The following is a 14,631-nucleotide window of genomic DNA, read 5'->3' on the forward strand; positions in this document are numbered from 1 at the left end:
TTATTAACACACCATACAGTTCATCTGTACTGGTTTGAAATTCTGTTCTGTATTTCAGAAAAGCCATGTTCTTCTAATCCATTGTTTTTTTTAAAGGAATTTTATTGAGATATATTCAAACACCAAATAATCCATTCAAATTATACAATCAGTGGCTCACAATATCATCATGTAGTTGTGCACTAATCACTAAGATCAATTTTAGAACATTTCCATTACTCCAAGAAAACAACAATAAAAAACAATATCCAAAACATCCCATACTCCTTATCCCTCCAAGGACTGATTTATTCATTTTGTCTTTATTACTCATCTTCCCGTACGATAAAGGGGATTATCAGTTATAAGGTTTTCACAACCACATGGTCAAGGATAAAAGTTAAATAGGTATACAGTCATCATCTAGAATCTGTCTACTGGATTACAGTTCAACAGCGTCCAGTATTTTCTTCTAGCTATTCTAATACCTTAGAAAGTAAAAAGGACTAGCTATATAATGCATAGGAATAATCTCCAGAATGACTTCTTGACTCTATTTGAAAACTCTCAGCCACTGAAACTTTGTTACTTTTCTTCTCCCCTTTTTGGTCAAGAAGGCATTCTCAATTCCATGATGCCAAGGCCAGACTCATTCCTTTAAATCATGTCCCATGTTGCCAAGAGATACACACCTGAGAGTCATGTCCCACATAGAGGGTAGAGCAGTAAGTTTATTTGCATTGTTGACTTAAAGAGTGTCATGGTCAGGTTCTTGTGTCAACTTGGCCAAGTGGTGGTACCTGTTTGTCTGCTTGGGCAAGTGCTGACCTGTCTGTTGCAATGAGGACATTTCATAGAATTAGATCATGATCACATCAGCTGCATTCACAGCTGATTCCATTTGTAATCAGCCAAGGGGCGTGTCTTCTGCAATGAGCGATGCTCAGTCTAATCATGGAAAGCCTTTTAAGGAGGATTCAGAAGAGACAGCAGGAAGCTCTCTTCCTGCTTCAGCTGGTGCCTCCTGTGCAGTTCGTCCAGACCCTCCATTGGAATCGTTGGCTTCACAGCCTACCCTGCAGATTTTGGACTCTGTGTTCCCATGGTCATGTGAGACACTTTTATAAATTTTATATTTGCGAGTGTTCCCTGTTCACTCTGTTTCTCTAGAGAACCCTAACTAATACATCTTGGTACCAGGAGTGGTTCTTAAGAAACAGAATCTTAAAAATTTTTTTTTTATGAATGGTTTTCTACTCTGACTGGACTCAAAGGCACCAAGGACTCTGATTCCCATAATCAGAATGACACTCCCAATCCATGGGGTGAGTTGGCAAAAGAGATAGTCAAAATATCACAATTCGATTCTCCTAATGCTTCACTTGTATGAATCCAGGGTCTGGGGGATAATGTTTTTGACACCTTTACAGAGTTTTGTGGAAATAAGGGGTATAGAGATGTTGGCTGGTTGTTACATACACTGGCTACATCAAGGAGTGAAAGGGATGGGCTTAAGGCTTCAAACAAGAAACTTAAGCATTGTCTGGCAGATATAGACGTTTCTATGAGTTTCCTGAAGGAAAATCTTATTTCCTGTAGCTGTAGACTTGAGATCTCTGAAAATGAGACTCAGAATCTCATTGTTAGAGTAGCAAATTTACAACATAAACTGAAATCTCAATGTTGCGCGGTGTCTGCCATTAAAGTGAGGGCATTGATTGGAAAGGAGTGGGACCCTGAAAATGGGATGGTGACATATGGATTGATAATGATGTCGGGGTGAGGCTGAAACCCTAGGTCATGCTGAGTCTTCTCTAGCTAACCCTCTAATAGTATGCCCTGAGGACACAGTTGCCCCAACTCCAACCTGCATTGAGAAGTTGGCCACCTAACCTCCTCCTGAAGGGATTAGCCCTAGAGTGATTAATCCTGTTTCACCAAATGAAACCGCAAATGAAGGCCCTGAAGCAAATGGCTTGGAAGATATTTCTAATTCTTTACATAAACCACCCCACCACCCCTCATTTCTTCCAGATCTATAACTAGACTAAAGTCCCAACAGGCCCCTAAAGGTGAGGTACAAAGTATCACACACGAGGAGGTATGTTATACTCCAAAAGAACTGTGTGAGTTTTCCAATTTATATAGACAGAAATCAGGGGAATATGTGTGGCAATGGATTTTAAGGGTGTGGAATAATGGTGGGAGGAATATAAGGCTGGATCAGGCTGAATTTATTGATATGGGCCCACTAACCAGAGATTCTGCATTCAATGTTATAGCTTGAGGGGTTAGAAAAGGTATTAACAGTTTGTTTGATGGTTGATTGAAACATGGATCAAAAGGTGGTTGACATTACCTGAGGTTGAAATATCAGAACTGCCCTGGTAAGGAAGATGAGGGGATCCAGAGGCTTAGAGATGTTGGAATGTTAGAGTAGATTTATCATGCAAAGCCTGCTCTTACACCCCAGGAATGTTCGGAGGATGCACCTTTTACCAGAAAAGTGAGAAATAAATTTGCGAGACTAGTGCTATCGTCCCTGAAGAGCTCTGTAGTTGCACTTCTCTGTAAGTCAGATATTACTGTAGGAACCGCTGTCACTGAGCTGGAATCCTTAAACACAATGGAGATGATCCCTGGTAAAAGGCCGTTGGTCTCCTTGGCGAAGGCTTGGAGGGCGATTAACTGTAAATTTGTAGCAGTGTAAGAAGGTTCTCCCCCAAAGGGACCTGGCCTCCCCTTCATTCAAGGGGCTTTGGGTCTGTAAACTGTGTCAAGTTTGGAAATTGATTAAGGGGCCGTGTCTCTGTGTGACTCTGTGATATTCCTGGGGTGTAAGAGCAGGCTTTGCATGATAAATCTACTCTAACATTCCAACATCTCTAAGTTGGAATGGAGATCTCAAGTTGGCAGAAGCCAGGTGGCAGCACTTAATTGCCAAAGACAGGGTAGACATGGCTATTAAAATAGACAACAAATTCAAAGCAGGAGTAAAAATTATATGACTCCCAGAGATTTGTGGTCTTGGCTGGTAAATCATGGATACCTAGAGATACAACAGAAGGACAGTCTACAAAATTCTTGTTCGAGCTGTATAAACAAAAGTGTTCTAGGTCAAGTGAACAGAAGTCTAACCTGAATTACAAAAACACAGAGTCACGGCCTCTTAATCAATTTCCAAACTTGACACAGTTTACAGACCCAAAGCCCCTTGAATGAAGGGGAGGCCAGGTCCCTTTGGGGGAGAACCCTCTTACACTGCTACAAATTTATAGCTAATCTTCCTCCAAGCCTTCGCCAAGGAGACCAATGGCCTTTTACTAGGGTAACTGTGCATTGGGGAAAAGGAAATGATCAGATATTTCAGGGATTATTAGACACTGGATCAGAAGTGACATTAATTCCAGGGGACCCAACACATTACTCTGGACCACCAGTCAGAGTGGGGGCTTATGGAGGCCAGGTGAGCAATGGCGTTTTAGCTCAGGTCCATCTCACAGTGGGTCCAGTGGGCCCCCGGACCCATTCTGTAGTTATTTTCCCAGTTCCAGAATGTACAATTGGTATAGACATAGTGAGCAACTGGCAGAACTCCCACATTGGCTCTCTAACTCGTGCAGTGAGGGTTATTATGGTGGGAAAGGTCAAGTGGAAGCCACTAGAACTGCCCCTACCTAACAAAATAGTAAATCAGAAGCAATATCAGATTTCTGGAGGGACTGGAGAGATTACTGCCACTTTTAAGGACGTGAAAGATGCAGAGGTGGTGATTCCGACCACATCCCCATTCAACTCTCCTATTTGGCCTGCGCAGAAAACAGATGGGTCTTGGAGGATGTCAGTAGATTATTGTAAGCTCAGCCAGGTGGTAACTCCAATTGCAGCTGCTGTTCCAGATGTGGTATCATTGCTTGAGCAAATCAGTACATCCCCTGGTACCTGGTATGCAGCTATTGATCTGGCAAATGCTTTTTCTCAATAGCTGTTAGTAAAACAGTTTGCTTTCAGCTGGCAAGGTCATCAATATATTTTCACTGTCCTACCTTAGGAGTATATCAATTGTCCAGCCCTATGTCATAATCTTGCTTGCAGGGACCTTGATCGTTTCCCCCTCCCACAAGACATCACACTGGTTCATTATATTGATGATATCATGTTGATTGGACCTAGTGAGCAAGAAGTAGCAACTCCTCTAGACTTACTGATAAGGTACTTGTGTGTCAGAGGATGGGAGATAAATCCAACAAAAATACAGGGGCCTTCCACATCAGTAAAATTTCTAGGTGTCCAGTGGTGTAGGGCATGTTGAGATATCCATTCTAAGGTGAAGGATAAGTTGCTGCATCTGGACCCTCCTACAACAAAATAAGAGGCACAACGCTTAGTTGATCTCTTTGGATTGTGGCAACAACATATTCCTCATTTGGGTGTCTTACTCAGGCTCATTTATCAAGGGACCAGAAAAGTTGCTAATTTTGAGTGGGGACATGAATAAGAGGAGGCTCTACGACAGGTCCAGGCTGCTGTACAAGCTGCTCTGCCACTTAGGCCATATTATACAGCAGATCCAATAGTGCTGGAAGTGTCAGTGGCAAATAGAGATGCTGTCTGCAGCCTTTGGCAGGCCCATTTAAGAGAATCACAATGCAGAACCTTAGGATTTTGGAACAAAGCCTTACCATCTGCTGCAGATAACTACTCTCCTTTGGAGAAACAGCTTCTGGCCTGCTACTGGGCCTTAGTAGAGACTGAACGCTTAACCTTGGGTCACCAAGTTACCATGAGACCTGAGTTGCCTATCATGTGCTGGGTGTTGTCTGACCTACCAAGCCATAAAGTTGGGTGTGTGCAGCAGCACTCTATTGTAAAATGGAAATGGTATATATGAGACAGAGCCAGAGCAGATCCTGAAGGCACAAGTAAGTTACATGAAGAAGTGGCCCAAATGCCCATGGTCTCCACTCCTACTGCATTACCTTGTCTTTCCCAGACCAGAGCTAAGGTCTCTTGGGTAGTTCCTTACAGTGAATTGACTGAAGAAGAGAAAACTTAGGCCTGGTTTACAGATGGTTCAGCATGATATGCAGGTACCACCCGAAAGTGGACAGCTGCAGCACTACAACCCCTTTCTGGGGTGTCCTTAAGGACAGTTGTGAGGGGAAAGCCTCCCAGTGGGCAGAACTTCGAGCAGTGCACCTGGTTGTTCATTTTGCTGGGAAGGAAAACTGGCAAGAGGTTCATTTGTATACTAACTCATGGGCTGTTGCTAATGGTTTGGCTGGATGGTCAGGGATTTGGAAAGAACATAATTAGATAATTGGTGACAAAGAGGTCTGGGGAAGAGGTATGTGGATAGACCTTTCTGAATGGGCTAAAAACATGAGGATATTTGTGTCCCATGTGAATGCGCACCAGAGGGTGACTTCAGCAGAGGAAGGTTTTAATAATCAAGTGGATAAGATGACCCGTTCTATGGATACCAGTCAGCCTCTTTCCCCAGCAACTCCTGTCATTGCCCAATGGGCTCATGAACAAAGTGGTCATGGTGGTAGGGATGGAGGTTATGCATGGGCTCAACAACATGGACTTCCACTCACCAAGGCTGACCTGGCTGCAGCCACTGCTGAGTGCCCAATCTGCCAGCAGCAGAGACCCACACTCAGCCCCCAATATGGCACCATTCCCCGAGGTGACCAGCCAGCTACATGGTGGCAGGTTGATTACAATGGACCACTCCCTTCCTGGAAAGGGAGCGATTTGTTCTAACTGGAATAGACACATACTCTGGATATGGGTTTGCTTTCCCTGCATGCAATGCTTTTGCCACAACTACCATCCGTGGGCTTACAGAATACCTTATCCATTGTCATGGTATTCCACACAGCATTGCTTCTTATCAAGGAACACATTTCACAGCAAATGAAGTATAGGAATGGGTACATGCTCATGGAATTCTCTGGTCCTACCATGTTCTCCAATTCCAGAAGCAGCTGGATTGATAGAACAGTAGAATGGCCTTTTGAACACTCAATTATGGTGCCAACTAGGTGGCAATACCTTGAAGGTCTGGGGTAATGTTCTCCAGGAAGCTGTATATGCTCTGAATCAGTGTCCGCTATATGGTATTGTTTCTCCCATAGCCAGGATCCATGGGTCCAGGAGCTAGGGGTGGAAATGAGAGTGGCACCACTTGCTGTTACCCCAAGTGATCCACTAGGAAAGTTTTTGCTTCCTGTCCTGCGACCCTGAGCTCTGCTGGTCTACAGGTTTTAGTTCCAAAAGGGAGAGTGCTTCCACCAGGAGAATCAATAATGATTCCATTGAACTGGAATCTAAGACTGCCACCTGGTCACTTTGGGCTACTCATACCCCTGATCAACAAGCCAAGAAGGGGACTGCATTATTGTCTGGGGTGACTGATCCTGACTATCAGGGGGAAATAGGACTGCAACTACACAGTGGAGGTAAGGAAGAGTTCTTGGAATATAGGAGATCCGCTAGGGCATGTTTTAGTACTACCATGCCCTGTGATTAAAATCAATGGAAAACTGCAACAGCCCAATCTAGGCAAGACTACCAATGGGTTTGAAACTTCAGGAATGAAGGTTTGGGTCACCCCACCAGGCAAAGAACCACGACCAGCTGAAATGCTTTGAGGGTAAAGGGAATATGGAATGGGTAGTGGAAGAAGGTAGAGATAAATATAGACCACGTGTTCAGTTACAGAAACGAGGACTGTGATGCTGTTTTGTTCCTGTTATTATTTAAGTTGTAAAATACCAAGTTTAAGAATGAAATTACCCAAGGACTCACACCCTATTCTGGAGAGAGTTAATGTGTTTCCAGTTATATGCAGGAGAGTTGAGTATTGTTAGGTAAAAAAAAAAGTGTGTAGTTTTAATGTTTTTTATTTAAAAATTAGGTATGGTTTAAGGTGATATAAACAGCTGCCAAGTTGACAAGGGGTGGACTGTCATGGCCAGGTTCTTGTGTCAACTTGGCCAAGTGGTGGTACCTGTTTTTCTGGTTGGGCAAGTGCTGACCTGTCTGTTGCAATGAGGACATTTCATAGAATTAGATCATGATCACGTCAGCTGCATCCACAGTTGATTCCATTTGTAATCAGCCAAGGGGAATGTCTTCTGCAATGAGTGATGCTCAGTCTAATCACTGGAAGCCTTTTAAGGAGGATTCAGAAGAGACAGGCTCTCTTCCTGCTTCTGCTGGCAAGCCTCTCCTGTGGAGTTTGTCTAGGCCCTCCACTGGGATCGTCAGCATCACAGCCTGCCCTGTGGATTTTGGACTCTGCATTCCAGTGGCCATGTGACACACTTTTATGAATTTTATATCTGCAAGTGTTCCCTGTTGACTCTGTTTCTCTAGAGAACCCTAACTAATACAGAGAGAGAGGCCACATCTGAGCAACCAAAGAGGCTCTCTGTAAGGTGACTCAGGCATAATTATAAGCAGACTTACACTTTCCTTTGTAGGAATAAGTTTCATAAGGGCAGTCCCCCAGATCAAGGGCTTATTAAATAGGGAATCCTTAATGCTTGTGAGAATATCAGGAATTCCTTAGATGTGCAAGTTAAATATTTTCACATTTCCCCCCAGACTCTCAAGGAGCCTTTGCAAATACTTTTTTATTTTCTGTCCCCAAATACTCCGAATGTACTGGGGTATTACATTAACCTGTACAGAATAAACAAAATCTCATTTCCTCATCTAAGTTCTATGTAATTATGTTATTTAAATAAACTGACCATACAAGTTAAATCAGTTTGCTACAGAAAATACAAATTTTGTATCAAATAAACATCTCTTCCTTTGATTTCACATAGATGATGAAATTTACACTACTGTCATCCACTACCCTGTATTCTTATGTACCATAGTCCTAACCAAATTCATTTCTTCAGACTTCAATTCTCTAATTGAAGTCTGATTTCTTTTTCAGCTTCTTTAACCACTGCTATATGGAGTAATGCTGACTTTCAAGCTGCAGAACTCTTAGCTGAGTCTCAGGTGCCACACAGATACCCAAAGTTCCAAGGCACTACCAGGTTATACACAAAGAGCGCACATCTTAGAATTTAGAAATAACAGTTAAAACTCAGGCATAGAACTTCCAGCCCAAGATGGAAGCTTGAAAAGGTGTACATTTTAGTTCGTCCTCCAGAACAACCACTAAATAACCAGAAACAATACAAAACAGCTCCTGGGGCCACGTTAGTGACCGGACACACAGTGTACCCCAGTGTGGACGAGCCGAGAGCACCCCCAGAACCGTGAGTTCCTCAGGCATGGGGGCCAGTACCCCTCCCCCACAAGCAGCTTCCCAGAGAGGAAAGGAAAGAGACTTTACCGGCAGCAGGGGCTGAGTCCAATAAAACGCCAACTGTCGAATTAATTAACAAACTCTGACTACTAAAATTAGGCCCCCAACTCAGGTGAACCTGGTCAAAGTGGAGGTTGCTGATTTTTGCCCTGGCACCAAGGGGGCAGGGCTGACAGAAAAAGAAAAAAAAAAAAAAAAAAAGAAGGAAACAGAGGTTTTTGTGGCTGTGTTTCTACAAGGGCTTGACTGCCTTTGAATACAGCAGCAGGGCTTCTCGGGCTGCAACAGCCCCAGGCTGAGGTAGAAACAAGCTCGTTTGAGGGCTTCTCTGGAAGCTGTACCTTCCCCACGGGAACGGTGAAGGTCAGATCAGGTGGAATCCTTCCCTCAAGGAATTCAGACACCAGGGCTTGGTAATTTGAAGCCATTACAACCAGCCTCCAACCTCTCCTCTGTCTCCACCACGCCCCAGCAGAGAGAGTCTGCCAAAGTTAAAGGTACCGCATCATCATATGCTGGTGGGACCTGCAGCAGACAAGTGCCACATACTGGGCAGGATAAGAAAAACAGAGCCCAGAGACTTCACAGGGAAGTCTTTCAACCTGCTGGGTCTCACCCTCAGGGAAAACCAACACAGGTGACTCTTTCCTTCTGATAGGAGGCCAGTTTGGTCTGGGAAAATCCAGCTGGGGTCTATAATACCTAAGTAGACCCTCCTAAGGGTTGGGGGGGAAAGGCACCACCCAAGCAGGACAAGAAACAAGAAAACAAGAACTGAAAAATTCTCCTCTATTAAACAAAACCTAAGCCAGAGGTCCAGAAAAAGCTGAACTGAATGTCAAAGAACAGAGAGACAACAAATTCATCCAGCAAGAAAATCCTAGGTAAAAGAAGTGAAAGCAATCTCCAGAATAAACTAATTAAGGTAATTAAATGCCTAGACGCCAGCAAAAAATAACATCACACTAGGAAAATTGAAGCTAAGGCCCAGTCAAAGGAACAAACCAACAATTCAAATGACATACAGGAGCTGAAACTATTAATTCAGAATATACTAACAGACATGGAAAACCTCATCAAACACCAAATCAATGAATTGAGGGAGGATATTAAGAAGGCAAGGAATGAACAAAAAGAAGAATTCGAAAGTCTGAAAAAACAAATCACAGAACTTATGGGAATGAAAGGCAAGGTAGAAGAGATGAAAAAAACAATGGAAACCTACAATGGTAGATTTCAAGAGACAGAACATAGGATTAGTGAACTGGAGGGCGGAACATCAGAAATCCTGCAAGAAAAAGAAAATATAGGGAAAAAAATGGAAAAATATGAGCAGGGACTTAGGGAATTGAAAGGCAATATGAAGTTCAAGAATATATGTGTTGTGGGTGTCCCAGAAGGAGAAGAGAAGGGAAAAGGAGAAGAAAAACTAATGGAGGAAATTATCACTGAAAATTTCCCAACTCTTATGAAAGACTTAAAATTACAGATCCAAGAAGTACAGCGTACCCCAAAGAGAATAGATCCAAATAGATGTACTCCAAGACATTTACTAATCAGAATGTCAGAGGTCAAAGAGAAAGAGAGAATCCTGAAAGCAGCAAGAGAAAAGCAATCCATCACATACAAGGGAAGCCCAATAAGACTATGCGTAGAATTCTCAGCAGAAACCATGGAGGTGAGAAGATAGTGGGATGATATTTAAATTACTAAAAGAGAAAAACTGCCAACCAAGAATTCTATATCCAGCAAAATTGTCCTTCAGAAATGAGGGAGAAATTAAAACATTTTCAGACAAAAAATCACTGAGAGAATTTGTGACCAAGAGACCAGCTCTGCAAGAAATACTAAAGGGAGCACTAGAGACAAATATGAAGGCAGAGAGAGAGGTGTGGAGAAGAGTGTAGCAAGGAAGACTATGAGTAAGGGTAAAAAGAAGGAAATTTAGATAGGACATATAAAATCCAAAAGGCAAAATGGTAGAGGAGGGTACTGCCCATGCAGTAATAACACTGAATGTTGATGGATTAAACTCCCCAATCAAAAGACATAGTCTGGCAGAATGGATTAGGGAATGGGACCCATCTATATGCTGTCACTACTGAAAGGACATGAGGGCAAGGACACAAACAGACATTTGCACACCAATGTCTATAGCAGCATTATTCACAATTACCAAGAAATGGAAACAACCAAAATGTCCATCAACAGACAGGTGGCTAAACAAACTGTGGTATATACATACGATGGAATATTATGCAGCTGTAAGACAGGATAAAGTCATGAAGCATGTAACAACGTAGATGGACCTTAAGGACATTATGCTGAGTGAGATTAGCCAAAAACAAAAGGACAAATACTGTATGGTCTCACTGATATGAACTGACATTAGTGAATAAACTTAGAATATTTTGTTGGCAACAGAGACCACCAGGAGATAGAAATAGGGTAAGATATTGGGTAACTGGTGCGGAAGGGATACAGATTGTACAACAGGACTGACATAAAAACTCAGAAATGGACAGCACAACACTACCTAACTGTAATAAAATTATGTTAAAACACGGAATGAAGCTGAATGTGAGAATGATAGAGGGAGAAGGGCTGGGGCATAAATGAAATCAGAAAGAAAGACGATAAACATTGAGATGGTACAATCTAGGAATGCCTAGAGTGTATGATACTGACTAAATGCACAAATTTAAAAATATTTTTGCATGAGGAAGAACAAAGGAATGTCATTACTGCAGGGTGCTGAAAATAGATGGTAATTAATATTTTTAAATTTCAACTTATGTGTGAGACTAAAGCAAAAAATGTTTATTTGGTACAAAATTTATATTTTGACTAGTGCATCTCCTAATATAACTTATGTAGATAGTAGGTTGAACAACATAAGTACATGGAACCTTGAGTAGGACATGAGATTTTGTTGGTTTGTCCTGAGTGATGCCCCAATGAATCCCAGAGTGATTTGATCAGTGAGCAGAAAAGTATTTGCAAAGTCCCCTTCGGGAATGATGAAAACGGGGGAAAATTCAACCTCCCCAAGTTGAATTCTTGATATTCTCACAAGCAGTGTGGGCAACCAAAGCTATAGTCTGAGCTCCTAGTCTTGGGGGTTGTTCATTTGAAACTTAACCCCACAAAGGATAGGTCAAGCCTACTTAAAATTAGGTTAAGAGTCACCCCCAAGAGAACCTCTTTTGTTACTCGGATGTGGCCTCTCTCTCCAGCCAACACAACAGGCAAACTCACCACCCTCCCCCTGTCTACATGAGACATGTCTCCCAGGGGTGTGGACCTTCCTGGCAACATGGGACAGAAATCCCAGAATGAGCTGAGACTCAGCATCAAGGGATTGAGAAAAACTCTAGAATGAGCTGAGACCCAGCATTAAGGGACTGAGAAAGCCTTCTTGACCAAAAGGGGGAAGAGTGAAATGAGACAAAGTGTCAGTGGCTGAGAGATTCCAAACAGAGTTGAGACGTTATCCTGGAGGTTATTCTTATGCATTAAGTAGATATCACCTTGTTATCCAAGAGGTAATGGAGAGGCTGGAGGGAACTGCCTGAAAATGTAGAGATGTGTTCTAGTAGCCATATTTCTTGATGATGATTGTGTAATGATACAGCTTTCACAATGTGACTGTGTGATTGTGAAAACCTTGTGTCTGATGCTCCTTTTATCTACCTTGTCAACAGACAAGTAGAACATACGAAATAAAAATAAATAGGGGGAACAAATGTTAAAATAAATTTAGTTTGAAATGCTAGTGATCAATGAAAGGGAGGGCTAAGGGGTATGGTATGTATAATTTTTTTCTCTGTTTTCATTTTATTTTTCTGTTGTCTTCTTATTTCTTTCTCTGAATTGGTGCATATGTTCTAAGAAATGATCATGATGATGAATATGCAACTATGTGATGATATTGTGAATTACTGATGATATATGTAGAATGTAATGAGCATATATTCAGAATGTTTGTGTTTCTTTCCTGTAATTTTTTTAATTTAAAAATTAATTTAAAGAAGCTAAAAAAATTAAAGAACTAATCAAAAACAAAAATACAAAACTAATTTCAAAATCAAGTTCTTTGAAAAAATAAAAAATAAATCAAGAGAAAAGGGGAGAAAGCACTGATGCATAAAATTAGAAATGACAGGCAAGGAATAATTATCTAGAGAAGTTTAAAGTACTGTAAGAGACTATGCTGCATTACTCTATGCAAATAAATAAATAGATTGCATGATTTCTAAGAAAACTGCAACTTACCATGCCACGATCAAGTTGTCCCTCCCCTAACAATAATACTCCTGGTTAAATAGTTAGGTAGGGAAACTCTACCGAACATGTAACCATCAAGTACTGCTTAAACTATTCCAAAGCATTAAAAAGGAGGAAATTTTCAAAATTCATTTTATGAAGAAAGTGTAACATCAATCCCAAACCTACCAGAGATTATAACAAAAAAAGCTGTAGTCTGTTCCCACTTATAAATAGCAATATAAATAAATCTTCAACAAAATATTACCAAGCAGAATCCATAGCAGATTAAAAATATCAATATAAGCAGGGTTTGTTTCAGTTTGCAATGATAGGTTATACTAGGAAATATAATTTATTATATTAATAGAGATAAGTAAAATGATATGACTATCTCCATAGATACAGAAGAAGCATTTGACAAAATCAATTCTCCCTAAGTTAAATTGTAAATGTAATACTATACATATAAAGAATCCATCAGGTTTTTTCCCCCTTTACATCAACAAGTTAATTGCAAAGTTCATCAGGAAAGATAAACAAGAAAAAAGCAAGAGAATCCTGAAAAAGAAGAGCAATGAGAGGGAAGTAGCTTTACAGACATTAATACATACTATAAAACCTATATAATTAAAAGTGTGGTATTGGTATAATCCAGTGGAACAAAGTAGATAACCCAAAATGCATATCAAAATTTAGTATAAAAAAAACAATTTAGTATATGACAAAGGCAATTCAAATAAGTGGAGAAAAGATGAACTTCAACCTTTTAATAAGCAGGATCGCTATAACTGAATGATTATGTTAGTTTTTTAATGATAATATTAGATCCACTCCTCACACAATTATAAATTCCAGAAGGATCAAGAATTTAAATTTAAATAAATGAAAGCGTATAACTGCCAAGAAAAACATGGGTGAAGTCCTGTATAATTTGGAAACGAGAAATTTTCCTAATCATGTGTGGTTTACAAAATGGCCACCCCAAAGATGCCCAGACTAATTCTTGAAACCTGTGATCATGCTACATTATATTGCAACAGGAACTTGGCAAATGTAACCAAGGTTACAGTCTTAAAATAGGGAATTTATCCTATTATCCTATTATCCAGGTGAGCACAGTCTAATCAACTGAGTCCTTAAAAGCATGAACTTTTTCCAGCTGAAGTCAGAGATGTGAAGTGTGAGAGTAACTTGACCCACTATTCCTGGAGAAGGCTACATGAACAGCATGCTGTGCAGTCTTCTGACCTACAGGACAGTTAGATTATAGCTAGCTGTTGATTTCCTCTGAACAGCTTTTGGTAATTTGTTATGGCTGCAGTTGAAAACCTCTATGAGAGAGAGAGTTTGGTTTGATTTAATCACTGATGTATCTCTGGCACTTAGAACTGTGCTTCTATGAGTAAAAACCCAGAAAAAAAAAAAAGGGAAAAGAATGAAAAATGTTAAAACCTAAAAATAAAAATTTTTTATAACCTAAAAATAAAAATTTTTGCAGGCAAAAAACCATAATAAACAAGTTTCAAAAATATAGCAAATAGGGAGAAATGTTTGCAAATTATATCACAGATGCAAGCTTAAGATCTAATATATAAAGAACATCTAAATATAGAGGAGAGAGGCTCACAGACCCATAGAAAATTCCTTAATGAAAATGCTTCCCAATAAATATTAGATATTAACTCAAAAATAAGAGTAAAAAAATCTTGAAATTTAACATTGTCATTTAATGAATGATGGTTTAACAAGACTTCAGTTTTACATATTTCCTACTGATATCATATATAAATATGTAATTGGTTAGTATCTCACTTGCCATTAAATTTCACTTGTAGAAAACCAAGTGATTACCACTGATATACAATAAACACATTTAGACATTCTTGATAGTCACTAAATTTTCTGCCTTGGGACAACAGTGAAAAATGAAATTGGATCTTGTGTAATAAGATTTCTCTTCCCACCAAGTTGCCATGGAATATAATGGTTCAAACACCTTTTTCCTGTAATGTATTTTCATAACAAATGAACATTAAAACTCA

General features: G+C 40.3%; 1 protein-coding gene across 10 annotated transcripts in view; it reads right to left on the bottom strand.

The window, feature by feature from the left end:
* The window catches only part of WDPCP (WD repeat containing planar cell polarity effector), a 486,016-nt gene that overhangs the window by 112,853 nt on the left and 358,532 nt on the right, over nucleotides 1-14,631 (bottom strand). The window lies entirely within an intron of this gene.

The sequence above is a fragment of the Tamandua tetradactyla genome, chromosome 17, assembly GCF_023851605.1.
Source record: "Tamandua tetradactyla isolate mTamTet1 chromosome 17, mTamTet1.pri, whole genome shotgun sequence".
NCBI classification, from domain to species: Eukaryota; Metazoa; Chordata; class Mammalia; order Pilosa; family Myrmecophagidae; genus Tamandua; species Tamandua tetradactyla.